General features: G+C 38.2%; 1 long non-coding RNA gene across 13 annotated transcripts in view; it reads right to left on the reverse strand.

Moving 5' to 3' along the window:
- The window catches only part of LOC105482135 (uncharacterized), a 41,200-nt gene that overhangs the window by 6,168 nt on the left and 13,614 nt on the right, over window positions 1-21,418 (reverse strand). For 9 of the 13 annotated variants that reach the window (XR_011607182.1, XR_011607183.1, XR_011607180.1 and 6 more), the window contains one exon: window positions 4,826-4,948. This is a non-coding gene — a long non-coding RNA (uncharacterized lncRNA). Of the gene's footprint in view, window positions 1-4,825; window positions 4,949-6,516; window positions 6,633-6,863; window positions 7,003-12,841; window positions 12,864-21,418 lie in introns of those variants that run through there. The other 4 variants (XR_987412.3, XR_011607181.1, XR_011607191.1 and 1 more) reach the window with 3 other exon arrangements.

The following is a 21,418-nucleotide window of genomic DNA, read 5'->3' on the forward strand; positions in this document are numbered from 1 at the left end:
CCACTCCCCACTTCCAGTTTTTAGGATTTTTTTTTTAACTTTAAAAACGTTATTGACACAGGTTCTCCCTCTGTTGCCCAAGCTGGAGAACAGTGGCACAATTGCAGCTCATTGCAGCCTCGACCTCCCCAGGCTCAGGTGATCCTCCTGCCTCAGCCTCCTGAGTAGCTGGGACTGCAGGTGCACACCACCATGCCCAGCTAATTTTTTTTTTTTTTGTAGAGACAAAGTTTCACCATGTTGCCCAGGCTGGTCTCAAACTCCTGGGCTCAAGAGATCTGCCTGCCTTGGCCTCCCAAAGTGCTGGAATTACAAGCAACAGCCACCACACCCAAGCCCCAGTTTTTAGAATTTTTGAACTCTACCCCTGGGGGTCTCTTCTTTGCAAGTCCTGGATTAACAACAATGTAGTAATTTATGGTCACTGGGGGCCCCCGGAGGCTCTGTGCTGCTTCTTAAAACACCTAAAAACTTTGAATAGAAAGGAGTGATGCAATTTGCTTTTAATGATTCCTGGTAGCTTGTAACTTGTAGACCTTGGGATCGTTTGCTTGTGATTTTAACAGTGGGATGCTTTATTATTAGTATTTCACTTCTAACAATTAGCTCTATTATTATTTGTTACCAAGAGCAGAGTGTTTGGAGTGAGTGTAAGCAGAGGGCACATTGCTGTCTTAAACTTCCTCAGCTCCAGCCAATGTCCAGAGGGCGTAGGCAGCCAGGATGCATTTCATGAGGCTGTAGTGGAGGTTACAGATGGCATCTCTCTGATTGTTTATGTCCATCTTGTACACGTCGTTTAATATTTTGGATATTACCTCTGCTATGATCCAAATAGCATGGTCTGAGGGATCTCTCAGTTTCCCCAATTCTTCCCTCTCACTGCTAAGAAGCATGCAGCAATTCATTACCATTCTTCTATTCTTTTATCTTATCGTTTTCTTTCCTCTGGGATGCAAATTCCTTTTTGCATGAGGAGATGAGGGGACATATAAGCCTTACCAGTAATTTATAGCATCAATGGATTGCGCAATAGAAGGCTCAAAAAAGCAAAGCAGAATTGATGGTTTCTGGGGACAGGACTTTTCCATGCAAGGGCAACTGTGTATTTCTTTTTCATGGCGACATGTACCTTTCGAGAAGTGGTAAGGTCCACTCTCAGGCCAAGCTACAGTTTATGTGCACGATGGCAAACAGTGGAAAATTCAGTGGGAGATAAATGGATGTCATGCAGAGGCGTGAGTTCCAGACACCTCCTGCTCGGCCGAATCCTGAGGCAGGAAATGTAAGCTTCACTGTGGAGCTAAAACCTGGATACTCTAAAATGGCATCAGCCAGAAGATGTGCATTTCAAGAGGAGGGTGGTGGTCAGTGCTGCCAACTGCTTCTTCATGGTCGAGAAAGATGAAGATGCAAAATGTTCTGATTTATCTTGAGGCCTTTCTCCTGCACAACTCGGTGTTTTTCATTAAATTTGGGTAATATTATAGTTTTCAAGTTTGTAAAAAATGCAGGTTTATTAAAATTTACCCTTTTAAAATTTGTATTTTATTTATTTTATTTTTTATTTTTATTTTTTGAGACAGGGTCTCACTCTTACCCAGGCTGGAGTGCAGGGGTCTGCTGTCAGTCTTGACTTCCTGGGCTCAAGCCATCCTTGTACCTCTCACCCTCCAAAGTAGCTGGGACTACAGACGTGCACCACCACACATGGCTAATTTTTTTTGTATTTTTAGTAGAGACAGGGTTTCACTATGTTGCCCAGACTGGTCTCGAACTCCTGGTCTTAAGTGATCCTCCCACCTCAGCCTTCCAAAGTGTTGGCATTATAGGTATGAGCCACTGCTCCTGGCCAAATTTACCCTTTAGTGTATATTTAATGTATATTTGTGGCTGTGGATTTGTCATAGATGGTTCATACTATTTTAAGGTATGTACCTTCTATGCCTAGTTTGCTGAGTGTTTTTAACATGAAGAGATGTTGAATTTTATTAGAAGCCTTTTCTGTATCTTTTGAGATGGTCATGTGGTTTTTGTTTTGAGTTCTGTTTATGTGGTGAATCACATTTTTTGGTTTGTGTATGTTAAACCAACTTTTGTCCCAAGAATAAAGCCTACTTGATTGTGATGGATTAGTTTTTTGATGTGCTGCTGGATTCAGTTTGCTAGTATTATGTTGAAGAGTTTTGTGTCTATTTTCGTCAAGGATATTGACCTGAAGTTTTCTTTTTGACTATTTTAGATACTTTCCATGGATGGAATCATGCAGTTTGAAAAAACATGTGCAGTCACGAAAATACCATCATTTGCAAATCCTTGTGTCCAGTCATGTGAATATTTTTTGTGATGGAAATCAAGGAAGAAGATTTCTGTCACCCAAAAAAGGTCCCTTGGGTCCCTGACGAGCACTGATCTGGTTTTTATCCCTATAGTTTTGCTTTTTCCAGAATGCCATGGAAATAGAATCATACAGCTTGGAATCCTTTGAGTCTGGCTCCCTTCACTTAGTATAATGCCTTTGAGATTCATTCAAGTTGCTGCACCTATAACTGCTTCATTCATTTCTATTGCTGAACAGTATTTCAGTCTATGGATGTTCCTTAATTTGTTTAGCCATTCACAAATTAACAGATAGTTGGTTGTTTTCTTTTCTGAGGTATTGCAGATAGAGATGCTATAAATATTTGTGTACAGGTTTTTGGGCAAACATATGCTTTCATTTCACTTGGTTACATATCTTGGAGTAGAATTGTTGGGTCATATGCTAAACAGAAAAAAAATGTTCTTTCGTGTTAAAATTCAGCTACTGCAGGATCTTTTGCTTTTAAAATACTATACACAAAGAAGCTATAATACTTTTTCTTAATTTAATGCTATTTGCCTTAAATCCTATATTCCATGCGTAATATTTCTTCACATTTGAAGCTTTATTTTTTTGAAATTATACTGTTAATGTGTGTACATGATTTTTGTCAGGGGCCAAAATTCTGTGTGTGTCACCAGCACCTTGTATAGGGCCGGGCACATAGTAACCACATAGGAAATAGTTTTGAACAAATGAATGTATTAACATATGTTGTACTCCCACTTTCTTTTTAATCTCATTTGTTCAATTTGTATTTGTCCTTCCTTTTATTTTGAATCACTGTCTCTGATTTATGGTGGTTCTTGGAATTTCCCACCAATTAGAGGGACTTTGTCTTTTTAGTAGGGAAATTTTAATCATTCTGATATTGTTATGGGTGCCCTCACTCATGTTAACTGTTTTGATTACTTCTTTCCTGCTTGTTTGTTTATCTCTCTCTCCTCTCTTTGTCTCTCTCTTCTCTCTCCTCTCCTTCTGTCTCTCCCTTCTCTCCTCTCTCTCTCTGTAGTCTCTCTCCCTTCTCTCTCTCTTCTCCTCTTTCTTCTCACCTCTCCTCTCTCTCACTCCTGTCTCCCTTCCCCTCCTCTCCTCCCCTCCCCTCCCCTCCCCTCCCTTCCCCTCCCCTCTCCTCTCCTCTCCTCTCCTCTCGTCTCCTCTCCTCTCTCTTTCTGCTCCCCCATCTCTCCTTCTCTCTCTCCCCTCTCTCTTCCCTCTCTCCTCTCTCTTCTCTCAAGGAGGCTTTGAGCAGAGACTATGAGGTTTTCTAGGTATAGAATCGTATCATCTGTGAAGCAAGATAGATAGTTTGACTTCCTCTCTTCCTATTTGGATGCCTTTTATTTTTTTTCTCTTGCCTGATTGCTTTGGCTAAAACATCCAGTACTATGTTGAATAGGAGTGGTGAGAGTGGCATACTTTTTCTGTGTGATACACATATACATATATACTCACAAGCATATACATGTAGCTATATATATGTATATTTATTATATATATATATAGAAAGAAAATAGGATAGAATGAGGGATTATTTAATCTAGGTTTATTTTAAACTGCAACAAAGACTTATATTGCATCCTTGTCTTGTTCCAGTGCCCAAGGGGAATGCTTTTGGATTTTGCCCTCTCAGTATGATGTTGGCTGTGGATTTGTCATAGATGGTTCATCTTATTTTAAGGTATGTACCTTCTATGCCTAGTTTGCTGAGTGTTTTTAACATGAAGAGATGTTGAATTTTATTAGAAGCCTTTTCTGCATCTTTTGAGATGATCGTGTGGTTTTTGTTTTGAGTTCTGTTTATGTGGTGAATCACATTTTTTGGTTTGTGTATGTTAAACCAACTTTTGTCCCAAGAATAAAGCCTACTTGATCGTGATAGATTAGTTTTTGATGTGCTGCTGGATTCAGTTTGCTAGTATTTTTTTGAAGACTTTTGTGTCTATTTTCATCAAGGATATTGACCTGCAGTTTTCTTTTTGACTATTTTAGGTACTTTCCGTGGGTGGAATCATGCAGTGTTTTTCTGTGACTGGTTTCTTTCACTTAGCATCATATCCTCAGGTTCAGCGGTGTTGTCACAAATGGCAGGATTTCTTTCTTTTCAAAAAGCTGGATAATATTCCATTGTACATGTATGGGTGTGTATATATATGTAATAGGTGTGCAACATATACACACATCTATTACATATACACACACACATATATAGAGAGATCACATTTTCTTTATGCAGTCATCTGTTGATGGACATTGAGGTTGTTTCTATGTCTTGGTTATTGTGAATAATGCTACAATGAACATGGGGGTGCAGATTTTTTTTGGAGATCCTGATTTCTATTCTTCTGGAGATATACAGCCAGAAATGGGATTTCTGAAACATATGGCTATTCTAATTTTAATGTTTTGGAAACCCAAATACTGTTGGCCATAGTGACTGCACCATCCTACATTCCAACTTACAGAGTACAAGGGTTCCAATTTCCTCACGTCTTCTCCAACGCTTGTTATCCTTTGTTTCTTAGTGATAGCTGTTCTCATAGAGGTGAGGCCATCTGGTATCATCAAAACAGAAGAACCCTGGCCCTGGAAGCACATTAGACAGAGAAGAGATGCTGTCAGTCAAGGAACATGATTCTCACCTCCAGTAAGCTTGTGAGTTTTCTCCTCGCAGGATCTTGGAGAATCCATCTCAAACAACTGGACAGATTTAAAATTAGTCTTATTATTAATCCGTCTTTCAGAAGTATATAATTTCAAAACCAATTTGAAATAGATCTTGAAATTTGCTGTTAATGAGACTAGCATGAAATAGGCAGATGCAACTGTGAATGTCATCTTCCACAGTGGCTGTCTGAAAAAGTGATGGATATGCAATTAGTTTGATCTAATTATTTATATTTTATTCATAAATCATAACATCACTTTGTACTCCTTAAATATATACAACTACAATTTGTCAATTTGCAATTAAAAGTAAAAATTAACAACAACAAAAGGAGAAATGGATATGCAGTGTTTGGAGGAATCATGGTATTTCTTCTTTGCTAAAGAGATTTTTGTTTTTTTTGTTCTGTTTCTATCTGTGAGAATCAACATTTTAAAATCACTGATTTGCTTGCTTGTATGCAGCAGCCTTGCTTCCCCCTTCTAACATTTATATTCCCCCCTCCATCCCTATGCCCTGGTTCTGGCAGTCTCCTAGGTCCTTTTTAATTCTTCCTGTATATTTGTACTAGATTGTTTTTATACTGCTGATAAAGACATACCTGAGACTGGGTAATTTAGAAAGAAAAAGAGGTTTAATGGACTCACAGTTCCGCGTGGCTGGAGAGGCCTCAAAACCATGGCAAAAGGCAAAAGGCACGTCTTACATGGTGGCAGACAAGAGATAAAATGAGAGCCAAGTGAAGGGGGAAACTATTTAGTAAACCATCAGATCTCGTGAGACTTATTCACTACCATGAGAACAGTGTTGGGGAAACCGTCCTCATGATTCAATTATCTCCCACCAGCTTTCTTCCACAACATGTGAGAATTATGGCAGTACGATTCCAGATGAAATTTCGATCGGGACCCAATCAAACCATATCACAATTGAATTCCATTCACATAGTTACTGAACACTTTCCAGACTCTTCTTATCAATGGGGACACAGAAGTGACTCAGAGTACAGACCCTGCTCTGTAATTGTGACAAGTATGGCAAGAAGAGGTGTATATTCAGGGACCATGGGGGATGTGTTGGCTTGGAGCCTGGGGGAAGGGCACCTCTGGTAAAGTATGGAGCACGACCGAGCACAGCCGGTGAAGAGCGTCAGTTCTGGGCTGGCACAGTGGCTCACACCTATTATCCCAGCACTTTGGGAGGCCGAGGCAGGCGGATCACGAGATCAGGAGATCGAGACTGTGATGAAACCCCATCTCTACTAAAAATTAAAAAATTAGCAGGGCGTGGTGGCGGGCACCTGTAGTCGCAGCTATTGGGAGGCTGAGGCAGGAGAATGGCATGAACCCGGGAGGGGGAGCTTGCAGTGAGCCGAGATCATGCCACTGCACTCCGGCCTGGGCGACAGAACGAGATTCTGTTTCAAAACAAACAAAGAAACAAAAAAACAATAAAAAAAGATTGTCAGTTCTGGAATTAGACACACCTGCACTGAATTCCTGCCCCATCACTTCTTGTGTGAATTGGGCACAGGACATAACATTACTTATGGTGACTGCGAAATCATGATGGGAAAGGTGGCACACAGCACATGCTCAGTGCATGTCAGCGTTCACCATGATGATGATAAGGATGATGATGAGGAGGAGGAGGAGGAGGAAGAACTGCTCCACTCCAGCATGCCTCTAAACCTGCATGGGAGCAATGCCTGGCAGAGCGCTCCCACAGACACGAACTTTTCCAGTTCCTGTGATTCACATCCTTATTTTGGTTTCTTATTATATAATACCCAGCTCTTCATTTTGCCATTTCAAAATTCCCCAGTGCTCCTACCACTCTTCCTCGATTTCCTTCTTCCATGAGCCTCTTCCAAGATCTCTTCTATACCTATGCAAGCACAGAAGTAAATCCCATTTTGTTCATTCTGCTCCCCTAGAAGCCCAGGCGAGGAGCTAAGGAACGTTCAGTCCTGCGCCTTCTACTTCACTCCAGGAAATTCCTGAGAGGAATGAGGGGAAGGCATAGGTGAAGCCAGTAGACATCCAACATGTGGTGAAGGCACTTCCGTCACTGTCCTTGGAATCACAAAATCTCAGGACTGAAGGCAATTTTCAGTGTTGACCGTTGGCTAGTCTAACCCTGGCCTGTGCTGAAACCCCTTTACAGCCCCCCCTTAGGAGAGACTATTCTCTTCAGCCAGACACCCAGTGCTCCGCTCTGACCCTGCTGGGACTGTGGGTGAAATATTATGGCCACGGCTATGTTGCCTGGAAACGAAACTTCTATGATGTCAGAGCCCAACCATTTGTATGTTGAAATTCTGTTGTTTGAAATTACCACCTGGAGGAAACATCCTATTTTCTACTACCTTCTTGAACACGTGGGAAGCTACAGATAATTCATTGTGTTAATATCAGATGCTTTTGATGCATAAGTGGTAGGAGAGACTGGGAGTCAGTTGGATATGAATTTAAAGAAAAATAATCGGTAACACAGAACTTGATAACTTATGTTCTTATAAACATGGAACATTATAAACACAATTTCCAATTGTCATCACCCTAAAATTTGTATTGTATATACCAGGGATGACATATATTAAATATTCTGGTCTATTTTTTGTTATATATTGAAACTGACCTGTAATAATTTTAATGTTATAAATGAACACAGAAATGAAAAGTTTGTACTTAATGGGAAGAGAAGCATCACTTTAGACATTAAGAGCCTTTGGGTTTTTCTTGTTTTCTGTGAAGAAAGGAGCAATCTGATTATTTTCTGGATTTGTATTTGTTTAAGAAATCAATTCATATCTTAAATGTATCCTATTGGGGTGAACAAAATATGGCAGATTTGCTCAACAAACAGGTTCAGACATTGGACATCAAGAAAAAAATTAAAATTCAGGTGTAAATTAATCTTTTTCATCTTCTTGGCTTTGTACTGGAAGGAATTTCAAATAAACATCATCTCAGCCTTTTCGCATTTGTTGTTGTTAAAAGCAAAATATATCTGCTGGGAGGATAGGTAAAGACCGGTAGACAGCTCTGGGGTTGATGAGGTCATTGTTAAGGAGACGTCTTTTGTTTGTTTGTTTCCAAAAATATTTGACCACCACCATATAATGTCATTCTTTCTAAACACACAATTTGTGATTGTCAGCAAATTTTCTTTAATATACAAAGGAATGTACCCAGGTCCAGGTCCCCAGAGAATTATGTGCATGAAAGCAATATGTAAACAGTGGAACACTTGATAAGTGTAAAGGGATATTATTTCCTAAAATCCATCTCGTTGTTTTTAAACAAATCAGAAAGGGAGAAAATGGCTGGAGAAGAGGGAGATGGTACAGCAAGCATGACAGGAAGTCCGGGGAGAAGCTGACTGGGATGGTGCAGACTGGTCTGCTTAGACTGTGAGGCACGTTTCGCCTGGTTCAGGGGCAATCAGATACAGCATAGGATGGGAGGCAGACAGCCAGTGAGAGGATTCTGGAGGAATCTGTGAGGACTGTTAGAAAATATCGCAGCCTCATTCTGTATGCTCACTGTTTCTGTCAAACACAGACTCCAGGATTGGAAATCTATTTATTTGCTATCTCAGTTTTGCTTGATCAGATACTTTGGGAGACCATGTTGGGGGTGGGAGGTGGGCATGTTTGATGACCCCAAACCTGCAAGATGAAGAATGATTTCTTAACCCTGATCCATTTAAATGGTTGATTTTTATGACAGCAACTTTCTGTCTTTGTGTTTTTGGGGTTTGCAGGGCTGCTGCTCTGAGAGTTGCCTTACAGGCACCGAGATTGTTGTTCAGGTAACCATCACCAGAAAGTGCCTAGGTTATGGGCTCATGATCTTATGACCTGGCTTTCTACCCACCTGTGATTTTAAAAATAAGCTGTTTTTACTAAAATTATAAAATTTGCAAATCTCATATAAAAGGGAATATCTTTATCCCATGCAAAAGGATAAGGGTTTGGGGGACTCCCAAGAGCTGGGTTTGAATCCTGGTTCTAGGACTTGCTGGCTGTGTGATCTTAAGCAAATCAGAAAATATCCTTGAGCTTGTTCTCTTGTTCATCAAATTCCAATGCTAATATGTACCTCAGACTTGTTGAAGATGCATTGCCTTATGCAAAAGTTAGTTATAATGATCATGTGGTGGAAAATTTTATTATGTGTAAGAGCCTAAATTATTTTGCACAAGCTCTCTCTATTACTGGCCTAAAACCATAGCTCTTTAGATTTATAAGGTCAGACAGTTGTGTTCTATTCAATTATAACTCTCAAAACTGTTGAAGAAGGAGAAAAGTCTCTCCTTGTTCAAGTATGAGAACAATGAGGAAAAAGAACAACATGGAGTTTATGAAAAGGTAGTCAGGGCAAGGACAGGAAGGAGCATCTTGAAAACTCTGACAAATAATGAGTCTCTTAAAATGATTAACTACAAGAACCAAAAGAAACTCATGGAAACTATTTGGCATCCTGAATGGAACATAAAGATCTATGGACATTGTGACCATAATAAAAAAATTAAAAAATAGTAGTTGTTGGCATGGATGTGATGAACAGGGAACACTTCTACACTGCTGGGGGGAATGTAAACTAGTACAACCACTTTGAAAAACAGTGTGGAGATTCCTTAAAGAACTAAAAGTAGAACTACCATTTGATCCCGCAATCCCACTACTGGGTATCTACGCAGAGGAAAAGAAGTCATTACATGAAAAAGATACTTGCACACATGTTTACAGCAGTACATTTCACAGTTGCAAAAACGTGGAAACAGCCCAAATGCCCATCAGTCAACGTGTGTATAAAGAAAGTGTGGTGTACATATATACATGATGGAATACTAGTCAGTCATAAAAAAGGAATGAATTAATGGCATTCACAGTGACTTGGATGAGATTAGAGACTATTATTTTAAGTGAAGTAATTCAGGAATGGAAAAATCAAACGTCATATGTTCTCACTCATACGTGGGAGCTAAGCTATGAGGATGCAAAGGCGTAAGAATGACACAATGGATCCTTGGGACTCAGGAGAAAGGGTGGGAAGGGGCTGAGGGATAAAAGACTACAAATAGGGTGTACCATATACTTCTCAGGTGATGGGTACACCAAAATCTCACAAATCATCACTGAAGAAGTTACTCATGTAACCAAACACAACGTGTCCCTCAATAACATATGGAAATTTAAAAATAAAAACTAAAAAAAAATTTTAATTTGTATTTTATATAGAGCCATTATATAGTTATATTTTTATATAAATAAATATTTACATATTTTATATATAGCCATTGTGAAACAGATATCAGGCTAGGACAAAAAAACAACAGGATGAGACAAAATATAAGATGGGTAAGATTTTAGTAGGGTTGTAAAGAAATATAAAAAGGTGTAGCAGAATTAAAGCCCTCAATGGAGGCAAGAATACAAAATTAACACTGGAGAACCTTTGAGTCGATGCTAAGCACATACCTGGAGATCAGAACACAGAACAAAAAGATACAAAAATTGAAATCGTCAGAGAAATGATGATAAGCAAACAGCATAGGTAAGAGAGGATCAGTCAAAGAACTAGGAGTATTTAGGATGGAAACGCCAAACTAAACGGAAAGCAGGAATAACTAAGGCTTAGTTGAAGCAAATGTTCCGGATTTGAATAAAGTAATTTGGTATATCGATCAGAAGTATGTTCACTATGTTCTAGGCAAAAATCAACCAAAAATAACTCATGTAGATTCACAGTGTGGTGGAATTTTTCAATGATAATGTCAACTAGAAAACCCTGTAAACATCCAGAAAAAATAAACTTACTAATAAATGAAAAAAAAAAGTCACACTAACTTCAGACAACTTTGCAACAGTTAGCATCTTAAAAATAGGGCTATCTATAGAGTTTGAGGAGAAACAATAGTGATCCAAGAATATATCACTTAGTCGTGTCATGTGTCAAGGCAATTGAAAGATATCCTCAAGACGCAAGGCATTAAGAAAATACAATTCAGAAAAAACAAAATACTTGGAGACATACACCACTTTAGTAATGACTCAAGAAGGGGGAAAAAACACACACACATAAAAAACGTACTGTTTTTTTCTTCCTGAGTTCAAATTCAAATTCAGAGGATCATGTTTTCAGGGTAAATTCTCCTACGGTGCTTCTTTCAGAGTTTTGTTTATTTGCTTGCTTTATCTTTGCCATTTCTATGTTCTTAATACAAGTAAATTTATATCTTGATGTATAATTTTTACTCCCAGATTCATTTGGAATTCTTTTCTTAGATTTGGTTATTAATTAAAATATTGAACACTAAGCTATAGCACTAATGCATTTTTTTGACATTTGGTTAAAGCTGAACCTACCTGCTTGGGATGCTTTGCCAGAGGAATCACTAATCAGTAAGAGTACTGATTTGATTCTTCAGAGCATCAGACTTTGCTGGAACAATCTAATTTAACCTTTGGCTGGGGAAACATTTCTTAGGCAAGAGCCAAAATATGTTTAATGTAACGGAAAAGATCAACACGTCGGACAGTATTTAAAATCAAGAAACTCTTCATCAAAGGACAGCATGAAAAGAATAAAAGGGCAAGCTGCAGAGTGGAAGAAAATTTTTGCAGCAGGTAGAATTGATAATGTGCTCATATTCAGAATATATAAAGATTCCCTCCAAATCAGTAAGTAAGAGATAGCCTCATGAAAAACAATGGGCAAGAGATGTGAATGGAAACTTCACAAAGGAGAATAACAGAATGGTCATTAAATGTATGAAAAATGCTTTACTTTCTTAGAAATACATAAAATGATCATCAAAACCACAATAAATACCACTACAGAATTCACAGTATAGCAAAAATTAAGAAGGCTGACATGCCCAGGTATTGATGAGGTTATGGAATGGAAGTTATGGAAAGCTCTTACATCTGGTGGGAGTGTAGGTGGTACAACCACCCTGAAATACTGTAAGTATGTACTGAAGGTGAAAAATACCCTATGACTGGCAATTTTACTTCCAGGTTATATTTAGAGAAATGAATGTAGTTGCACTCCAACAGACTTGCACAGGGACAGATAGCATTATTCATAATAGCCACAGATTGGCAACAACATCAAATGTTCATCAATAGTAGAATGGAGGAATAAATTATGCTACAATCATACTTCTAATGGAATACTACGGCAAGAAAAATAAACTACAAGTACACACAAAGCCATTAATAATTTTATGTCAATAATATTTGGTAAAAGAAGACAAAGATGTAATGATAATATTCTGAGCCCATTTATATAAAAAACACACACATGTTACAAGTCCAAGAAGTGGTTACTTTTGAAGAAGAAGAGATGTAGTGATTGGTAGGGTGCTTAGGGAGAGGGGGTGAAGGGACTTCTGAAATGCTGTTAATATTCTATTTCTTAATCTAAGTGGTAATTACACAGTTGCATTCATTTTGTCATAATTCATTGAGCTCTACACTTAGGATTTGTTCACTTTTCTGTGTATCTATTATACTTCAAAAAAAGTTTAAAAAATTAAAAAGAAATATGCATAGAAAAAAACAAGAAAATACTGTACAATAAAGTGGCTATCTCTGGATAGTAGGATTGTTGCAGGTGATTTGTCCTTTTTTTAAAAAAAAACATACTTCCCTATATTTTCCAATTTTTAAAAAATGAGTAAATATTATTTTGATAATGAAAACTGGAACAAAGTAAACCTTCATTCAAACCTCAGAATCACCCATGACTCCATCTTCTTCTTTCTTATCCATATCCAATCATTCACTCATTTTATACCTGCAATGTCTCTTGCAGTCATGCACAAGGACTTTTTTCCCCAGTCTTCTATCTAGTTTAACTCTTCTTCATCTCTCACCCAAACGTTGCAATAGCCTCAGCCTCACAATTAGTATTCCTGCAAGTGTAACAATTCCAGTCTCAGGGCTTCACTGCTCACCTGTCTTCATGGTTCCCTGTTGCTTACAGAGTCCTTGACATGACATTCTAGTTTCTCCTGTTGGGGAGCAAAGAGTGATACTCCAAAGTATGGTGCTTTGGCATGCTGAGCACTTTGAATTAAAAGAAATCAGAAAGGCTTAGAAGCTGCCTCAGAACCAAAAACTTACTAATCTTCTCTCGTTTCTCCCCCAACCTCCAAAGGGCAGGCAAGGACTCTTTCTGAAATTCCTTTATCTGACTAAGAAAACTTGTTTTTAAAAGAAATACAATTGTCTTAAGATCTGCCCACATCCTTTCCAAGATTCTTATCAAGTAATCTGGAAAGATTAAGCACTCAGAAGAGAAGAGGCAAAAAATTGTACCATGCCAAGACTTTTCATCTTTTCTTCTGAAGGCAGCTTTTGAGAATTCACCTAGGAGACTTTATCTCCACAATAAGACAACCTTTGCTCACAGTGAAGTTCCACCCCTCACCTTTCCACCACCTCCCTTAGAGCTCAGAGGAACTTTGTCCCAGGCCATTGTTCTTTGGGCTTATTCGTTTCCTCTAAAAGTTATTTACTACCCCTCAAAATGGCCACGTTTCCCCCATCTCCCCTTCCCTATGAAGAAGGGTAAATCAGTATCTGGACCTTGTTGCATTACTGGGTAATTGTCTTCTTGTTATTCCCCTATGTTTATGCATGTTAAATAAATTTGTAGGCCTTTTTATCCTATTAGTCTGCCCGTTGTCAGTAATTTTCAGTGAACCATTAGAGGTTGGAGGAGAAGCTTTTCTTGGCCCCTACACTCCTTAAATTGACCCCACAATAGCATACTTGGCAGTCTCAGCTTCCTCACTCTCCTTGATTTACACACCATACATTTCAAGGCCTATCTGAATTATCATCTTGCATAGGAAAATATATCTGGTGAACTGGGCAGATGCAAGTAACGTCTTTTGACTTGTTTTTGTGGTTTCATAACACTTTGTGTCTTTTTCATGGCTTTCATTATGTTCTACAGTTATATTTTAAGCCCTCTATAGATTAAATTCATTTTATGGTCAGTCAGACACTGTGTCCTCTTCTTTTTTTTTTAAGACCTGAAAGATTTTGAGTTGAATTTATAGAATTATGTTTTCTTTCTTTTAAACATGGACAAATGAACTCATATTTTCTGTATCCATCTACCCACTCCCACAGTCTCTTCAAAAATGAAAAAATAAATCATTAAAGCCCTTCATAAAAATGTAATATAGAAATTTAATCTCATCCACAGAGATCCTTAGAAGAAAAAAAAAGCATTATATTTAAATGACTGCTTGAGTGGATATTACATATTTCTACTGTTTAATCCTCACAGCTAATGTTACCCTCTGTGTGATTTATTTTCCAAAGTTGATGTAACCATTTCACTTTCCTTGTTCTTAAGTTTTAAAGTTTGCAAGCATGATGAGTTATTGTTTTCCAGTTGCAGAAGTTGTATTTCATTTTGAGAACTATTCGTTACATGACTTAATTGCACATAAGCAGTTTGAAACACTACAGAGGCATTTGTTTCCATGGACATTTGTTTTTAACCTAATGACCATTCTAATCCTTTTACGCTATCCTTTTTTGGCTCCAAACTGGCCATTATTCCACTTGTTCTTGACAGTTGACCTAGTATTTTTTTTTTTTTTTTAATTGAAGAGATCAATGCCATCTGTCTTAAGCTCTCTTTGTTTCTAAGTGTCTTGCACCATATTCATTCCCACTGACCCAGGAAATGACGTGTTTGTGTAAGGAGTGCTTTTTCCTGGGCTACTCATCAAAACATCTCTGCCTGGGTCCCACCCCACAGAGAATCTTATTACATTGTCTGGAATGAGGCATGGACATTGTTTTTATTTGTTTGTTTTTTACAACCTCCCAGGTGATTCTAAGTGCAGACAGGTTTGAGAACACCAGACTGAGGAGAACTGTTTCACTCCTTCCCTGGAAACTCATCTCATAGATGACCTTGCTTTTCCATCCTTTTTCTTTTTCATCCGTTTTCCTAGGTTTTCCATCCTTCTTCTTCCTTCAGATTATAAGCTTGTACAAATATTTCTCTCAAGCAAAAACATTTTTTCTTCTCATACTTCTCTTTGAGGCACTTTTCCATCTCTGTCATTTCCTTTTTTGCCAAAACAAAAGAGAAGTATACACTTGCTACCACACATCAGATTTTTTATTTCTGCTAAAGACTCCATAGTACTCTAGTGAAAACATGTCCTTATTTCCTCAAAGTTGCCAAACAGCCTCTTAATCATCATTGAAAAAGTGACTTTTTTTTTGAGTTAGAGTTTCAGTGAGTCACCCAAGCTGGAGTGCAGTGGCATGATCTCGACTCAATACAACCATGCCTCCTGGGCTCAAGCAATTTTCATGCCTCAGCCTCCCAAGTAGCTGGGATTACAGACCTGCACCACCATGCCCAGCTAATTTTTGTAGTATTAGTAGAGACGGTGTTTTGCCATGTTGGCCATGCTGGTCTTGAGCTCCTTCCTGGCCTCATGTGATCCACCCGCCTTGGCTTCCCAAAGTGCTGGGATTACAAGCATGAGCTACCCTGCTCGGCCAAAATAAGGTGATTTTTTTTTTTTCAGTTCTTATTTAATCTGTAGGAAGCATTTCACACTGTTAAATATCCCCTTTTCCTTTGACTTCCTGTTTTTCACATCTTCTACTTCTTCGACTTCATTTTCTGACTCTGTTAACTTATAGACTGGATTCCAAACAAGAGCTAGTACTTTGTACCAATAGCTATGGTGATAAACTCTTAGAATCAAGATCAACTAAGCCTGGACCAGCCACTTAGATGCTACCTTAAGTGGACAAAAAGGCAGTTCAGATTCCAAGGAGCAAATAAAAATGGTGAGAAGTGGATGTTGCCAATAGGACATCTCCTTGTCTCCAGACATTACTCTTTTTATTTGGAGAAAGTCATCTCCACTGCAAAGAACAGAAATCTAAATTAAATTAGCTGAAACAAAGTAGTAATGGAGAGACTGACTTACATAACTTATGCTAACTTCAGACACAGGTGGAACCAGGTACTCAGATGATGTAACTGAAAATATTCCTCTCTCCACCTCCATAGCTATTTTCGTCCTCCTCACACCAACTGGTGGCAGAGATGGTGGCCAGCAGGTCCAGTCTGTTATTCTACCAGCTCAGCCACCCTAGAACACTGAGAGCCTTTTTCTCAGTAACACCAAAGTTCCAGTCCTGAGTCAGACTGCCCTGGGTTGTAGTACATGCTGATCTTGCCAGAACATTCCCATTTCTAAAGCCATCACTATAACTCTCGTCTGAAGACTGTGGATTTGGCTGTTCCCCACTTGAACTATATGGGTTGAGAAAAGGGAAGGGTGATTTCCAAGGAAAAGATCAGGGAGCTGAAAACTGAAGATAAAATGAAAAGGACAGGCAAATACAGCTGATGTCCTCTGCATTACCTGCCCCAATTTCTTTTAAAAGACACTCCTCTCCATTGCCTCCTTCCTCTCCTAAACTTAGTCATCTTGAATGACCCATACTCATTCTCCCTCCCATCAATCCTGAAGTTTTCTTATAGGGCATGGCTCTGAATGTTAGGATTAAAATCTAGGTTTATGCCAGAGCAAAAGAGAAGACATGTGCTGTAGGTTGCTTTAAAAATGGCTCCCAATGCACTATGTACTTTTTTGTTCATTTGTTTCTGAGACAGAGTCTCGCTTTGTCACCCAGGCTGGAGTGCAGGGGTACAATATCTCAGCTCGCTGCAACCTCCGCCTCCGCCTCCGCCTCCTAGGTTCAAGCGATTCTCCTGCCTCAGCCTCCCAAGTAACTGGGAGTACAGGCACAGCACCACCATGCCCAACTAATTTTTGTATTTTTAGTAGAAACGGGGTTTGCCAGTTGGCCAGGCTGGTTTTGAACTCCTAACCTCAAGTGATTCGCCTGCCTTGGCCTCCCAAAGCGCTGGGATTACAGGTGTGAGCCACTGCGCCCAGCCATGCTATGTACTTTTGTAATATGCATTAGTGCGATATAACAAAATGCTCTGCTTCTTACTGCCAAAAGTTCAGTGTATGTAGCTGAACACACTCATTTCCTTGTGATCCTTTTTTGAAAAGTGGTGCTTAACGAGTTCATCCTTTGCAGTGCATCCATGTTGTCCCTCAGGCATTTTATCTTTGCTTACATTGTTGAAGAATGGTTGCTTCTTTCATGGTTTTTGTGTCTAATGCACATTTTAGCATAATAAACACAACGCATTGTTGTAGCTACTTTTCTGGAAAACTTGATCTTTTGGGAATTGCTTTACAGATCCTCAATAATTTTTTTCTTTAAATAAAAAAAAAAGGCTCCTAATGATCATTCTTCTTGGTATCCATGCCTTTGTATAATCACCTCTCCCTGAGCGTGGATGTGAGTTTCGACTCACCTCGAATCAACAGAATATACTAAAACTGATAAGGTGTATGGGATTCTGTAATTATATTACAAAAGCTCAAAGCATCTATCTTGATGGAGTCTCTCTCCCTGCTCCCAATGGCTTTGAGGGAGAAAGTGGCCATGTCAGGGAACCCCCAAGTGACAAAGAAATTCAGGTGTCCTCTAGGAGCTGAGGGCAGCCTCAAAGCTGCAGTGGTCTCCAGCTGACTGCCAGCAAGAAAATGAGGTCTCCAGTTCTTCAGCTGTAAGAAGCTGATTTCTACCCACAAGCACCTGAGTTTGGAAGCAGAGCCTTCCCTCGCTGAGCCTCAGATGATACTTCAGCTCAAAGGAACACCTTTATTGCAGCCTTGGAGAAGACCTGGATTCCTGACCCATGGAAACTGTGAGGTAATATATGTTTTAAGCTACTACGTTTGTCTTGTTATGCAGTAATGGATAACTAATATGCCATCTGTTGCTGCTTACCTTTCCTGTATATCTTTGCCCTTCAACTCATCCCCATTCCCTGGGCTATATGAGGCTTATAGGCTCTCATAGAAAATAACAACCGACCCCAGATTAGTCCTTACAGAGATGTCACGTTTTGAGGGTGGATTTAATGCCTTCTTTCTACATCTCTCGGAGCCCTCTAAAAAGTTCTGGGTGGGCTTTTGTATCCCCTCATACAGTTACAGGGACTAGTTAGAGTGATGATAGTGGTCATATGTTTCTTGGCTTATAATTGTAGGTAAAGTTTTAAAATTAATATTTAGTTACATATGTAATAAGTCATTTTTGTTTGTAGAATATTAAGACATTTAGATCAAGCTAAATTGACCTTTAACTATCTTCCTCAGTTGCTAATCCTTCTTTCTCAGATAAAACTGTCATGATAAATTTGGCATAGTGTCTTCCACACTTTTTTCTATGCATTTAAATGAACTTGGTATGTGTACTTATGGAAGTATATAGTATCTTTGACTATTTTCTATAAAAGGTATCATATTGTACATTTTACTCAACAATACATTTTGGCATGTTTCCATGCGAGTCTATGAAGAGCTCCATTAAAAAATGCTGCATATTATTGCGTGGTGTAGATAGATTATAATTTACCTTTACTGGTAAATATTTGTACACTTTTTAAAGTTTTGCTCAATTTTTGCCATAAACATCTTTAGCCATTGTTAAAAGAGAACACTTTACACAGATTAAATTTAACAGAGTTTATATGAGTAAAGGACAATTTAGTTAATGAACCAGGGGCAGCTGAGAACCGGAAGAGATTCACAAAGCTCTACCCAGCAGCATGAGCTTTTAGAGGCCAAACATGGAAGCAAAGTACAGATCTCACCTGATTGGCTACAACTGGTTATCCACCTTATTTGGACACAGTGTTATCAGCTGGCTACCGGTAATTGGCTTAATGAAGCTTCACTATTTGAGATTGATTGAAATCCAGCTATTTGTTACAAAAATATACATATACTCCTAAGTTAGGTTTCAGGTGTATTTTTTTTTTTTTTACATACTGAGTTACATTACAGTTTCTTATGTAGGAACTCAAAATACAGAGACAGCCTCAGGCTTATGGTCTGTTGCTTTTTTTAAAAATTTAACACTTTGAATCCTTGAACACATGAGTGCAACCAAGAGGCACCTATATAGATGAATTAGGAAATAGAATTTTGGATCATAAGCACTGTCAACCAGTGTAATGAAACATGTACAGTTTGCATGTTCACCAACACTGAATCTTGCCAATGCTATAGTAATTTGTAATGTGTTACAAATTTGTAATTTGCTACAAATTTGCTAATTTGTAATATAGTAACTTGTAATTTTGCCAGTTTGATGATCTGATGGGTGGGAATATCTTACTGTGTTAATTTTATTCAATTGCTTAATTCATTTAATTAGCATTTTCCCAATTACTAGCAATATTGCATGTCTTTTCAAGTTAGTAGCCATCTGTAGTTACTTATTCTGTAAAATTCCTTTCTTTTGTTCATACTTTTATCAGATTTTTTGTCGTCTTTTCTGATGGAAACCTTTTACGTGATCTGGGTAAAACTTTGGCTCTGTTGCATACACTGCAAATATTTTCTCCCACTCTCCGTTCATCATGTAGTCTTTAGGCTCGTGACTTGTTTGATTTCTGTGAGCTATATGAGAAGTCCTTTCTACTTAAAGGTGATACATATACCTAGAAGTTTTAAACATCCTTTTATAGTTTGGGTTTTGTATATATCTTTAATCAGCTGCACATTGTTTTATTGTTTGAATAGTTTGTTGAGAGGATATAAACTATTGTTTTCCTAATGTCTAGAAAGTTGCTCCAACCCTGTTTGTTGAAAAATCTGTCCATACCTCCAATGCTTTGAGAGTAAACTTTCATTATCCACTAAGTTCTCATATATACATGAGTCAGTCTCTGGACTCTATTTTATTCCATTAATCTGTTTATTCCCAGGACAGTAATATGCTGCTAAATTATTATATCTTTACACAGTATCTTGATATTGTGTCGATTAAGTCCCTCTTCTTTTTTTCTTTCAAAATGATATCTTGACTGTTTTTCCATGTTTATTCTTCCACTTGAAATTTAAAGTCATCTTGTCAAGTTCCTCGAAACACTTTATAGGGACCTGGACTTGTAGTCAAGTAAATTTATGAATTACTTTGCAGAAAATAAACTCCTTGCAATATTGAGCCATGCCATCCATGAAATGATTATAGTCTACATTTACTTACGTGTTTTCTTTTGTCCTTAATAAGGTTTTGCAGTTTTCCCCACAAGAGTGTTCTACATTTGTGGCTAGGTTTATTTCTTTGTACTTTATACTTTTTATTGCGATTGACATCAACATTTTTAATCTGTTTTATTTTCGAATCGACTTTTGGCTCCATTTAAACTTTTTTGTCTCTCTTCCTAGTTGGCTCAACTACTCTGGCTCAGTAACTCCAAATCTTAAGAAGTAAATCTGATTGCTTAGAGTAGTGGACACTTTGCTATGTTTTCAAACACATTTAAGTTTTATTGGTTAAATGTAAAAGTATGCAAAACAAGACATAAAATAGAATCGCGTTAGTGAAATATAATAAGAACCTTAACAATGTGTGAGTTGGTATATACATAGAAAATAATCTGAATGAAGGAATATAAACCAAACTGACCATTAGGTCATCTTTGGGGTTATGATAAACTTCAGTCACAACTAAAAGAACTAGAGAGCCAAGAACAAACCAACCATAAAGCTAGCAGAAGACAAGAAATAATCAGAATCAGAGCTGCATTAAAGGAGATTGAGACACACAAAAAAAATTCAAAAGATCAATGAGTCCAGAAGTTGGTTTCTTGAAAAAATTAATAAAATAGATAGACTGCTAGCTAGACTAATAAAGAAGAAAAGATACAAATAAACACAATTAGAAATGACAAAAGGGATATTACCACTGACTCCACAAAAATACAAATAACTATCAGAGAATATCATGAACGCCTCTACACACTGGATTTTCAGAAAATCCAGAAGAAACGGATACATTTCTGGATATATACACCCTCTCAAGACTGAAGCAGAAAGAAATTGAATCCTTGAACAGACCAAAAATGAGCTCTGAAATTGAATCAATAATAAATAGCCTAACCGCCGCCCCCCCAAAAAAAGCCCTAGACCAGACAGATTACCTGCTGAATTCTATTAGATGTACAAAGAAGAGCTGGTACCATTCCTACTGAAACTACTCAAAAAAATTGAGGGACAGGGACTCCTTTCTAACTCATTCTGTGAAGCCAGCATCATTCTGATACCAAAACGTGGCAGAGACACAACAACAAAGACAAAAATTTCAAGCCAATATTCTTGATAAACATTGATACAAAAATCCTCAACAAAATATGGGCAAACGATCCAGGAGCACATCAAAAAGCTAATCCACCAGTTCAAGTAGGCTTTATCCCTGGAATGAAAGGTTGGCTGAACAT

The sequence above is a fragment of the Macaca nemestrina genome, chromosome 8 (assembly GCF_043159975.1).
Source record: "Macaca nemestrina isolate mMacNem1 chromosome 8, mMacNem.hap1, whole genome shotgun sequence".
Lineage (NCBI taxonomy): Eukaryota > Metazoa > Chordata > Mammalia > Primates > Cercopithecidae > Macaca > Macaca nemestrina.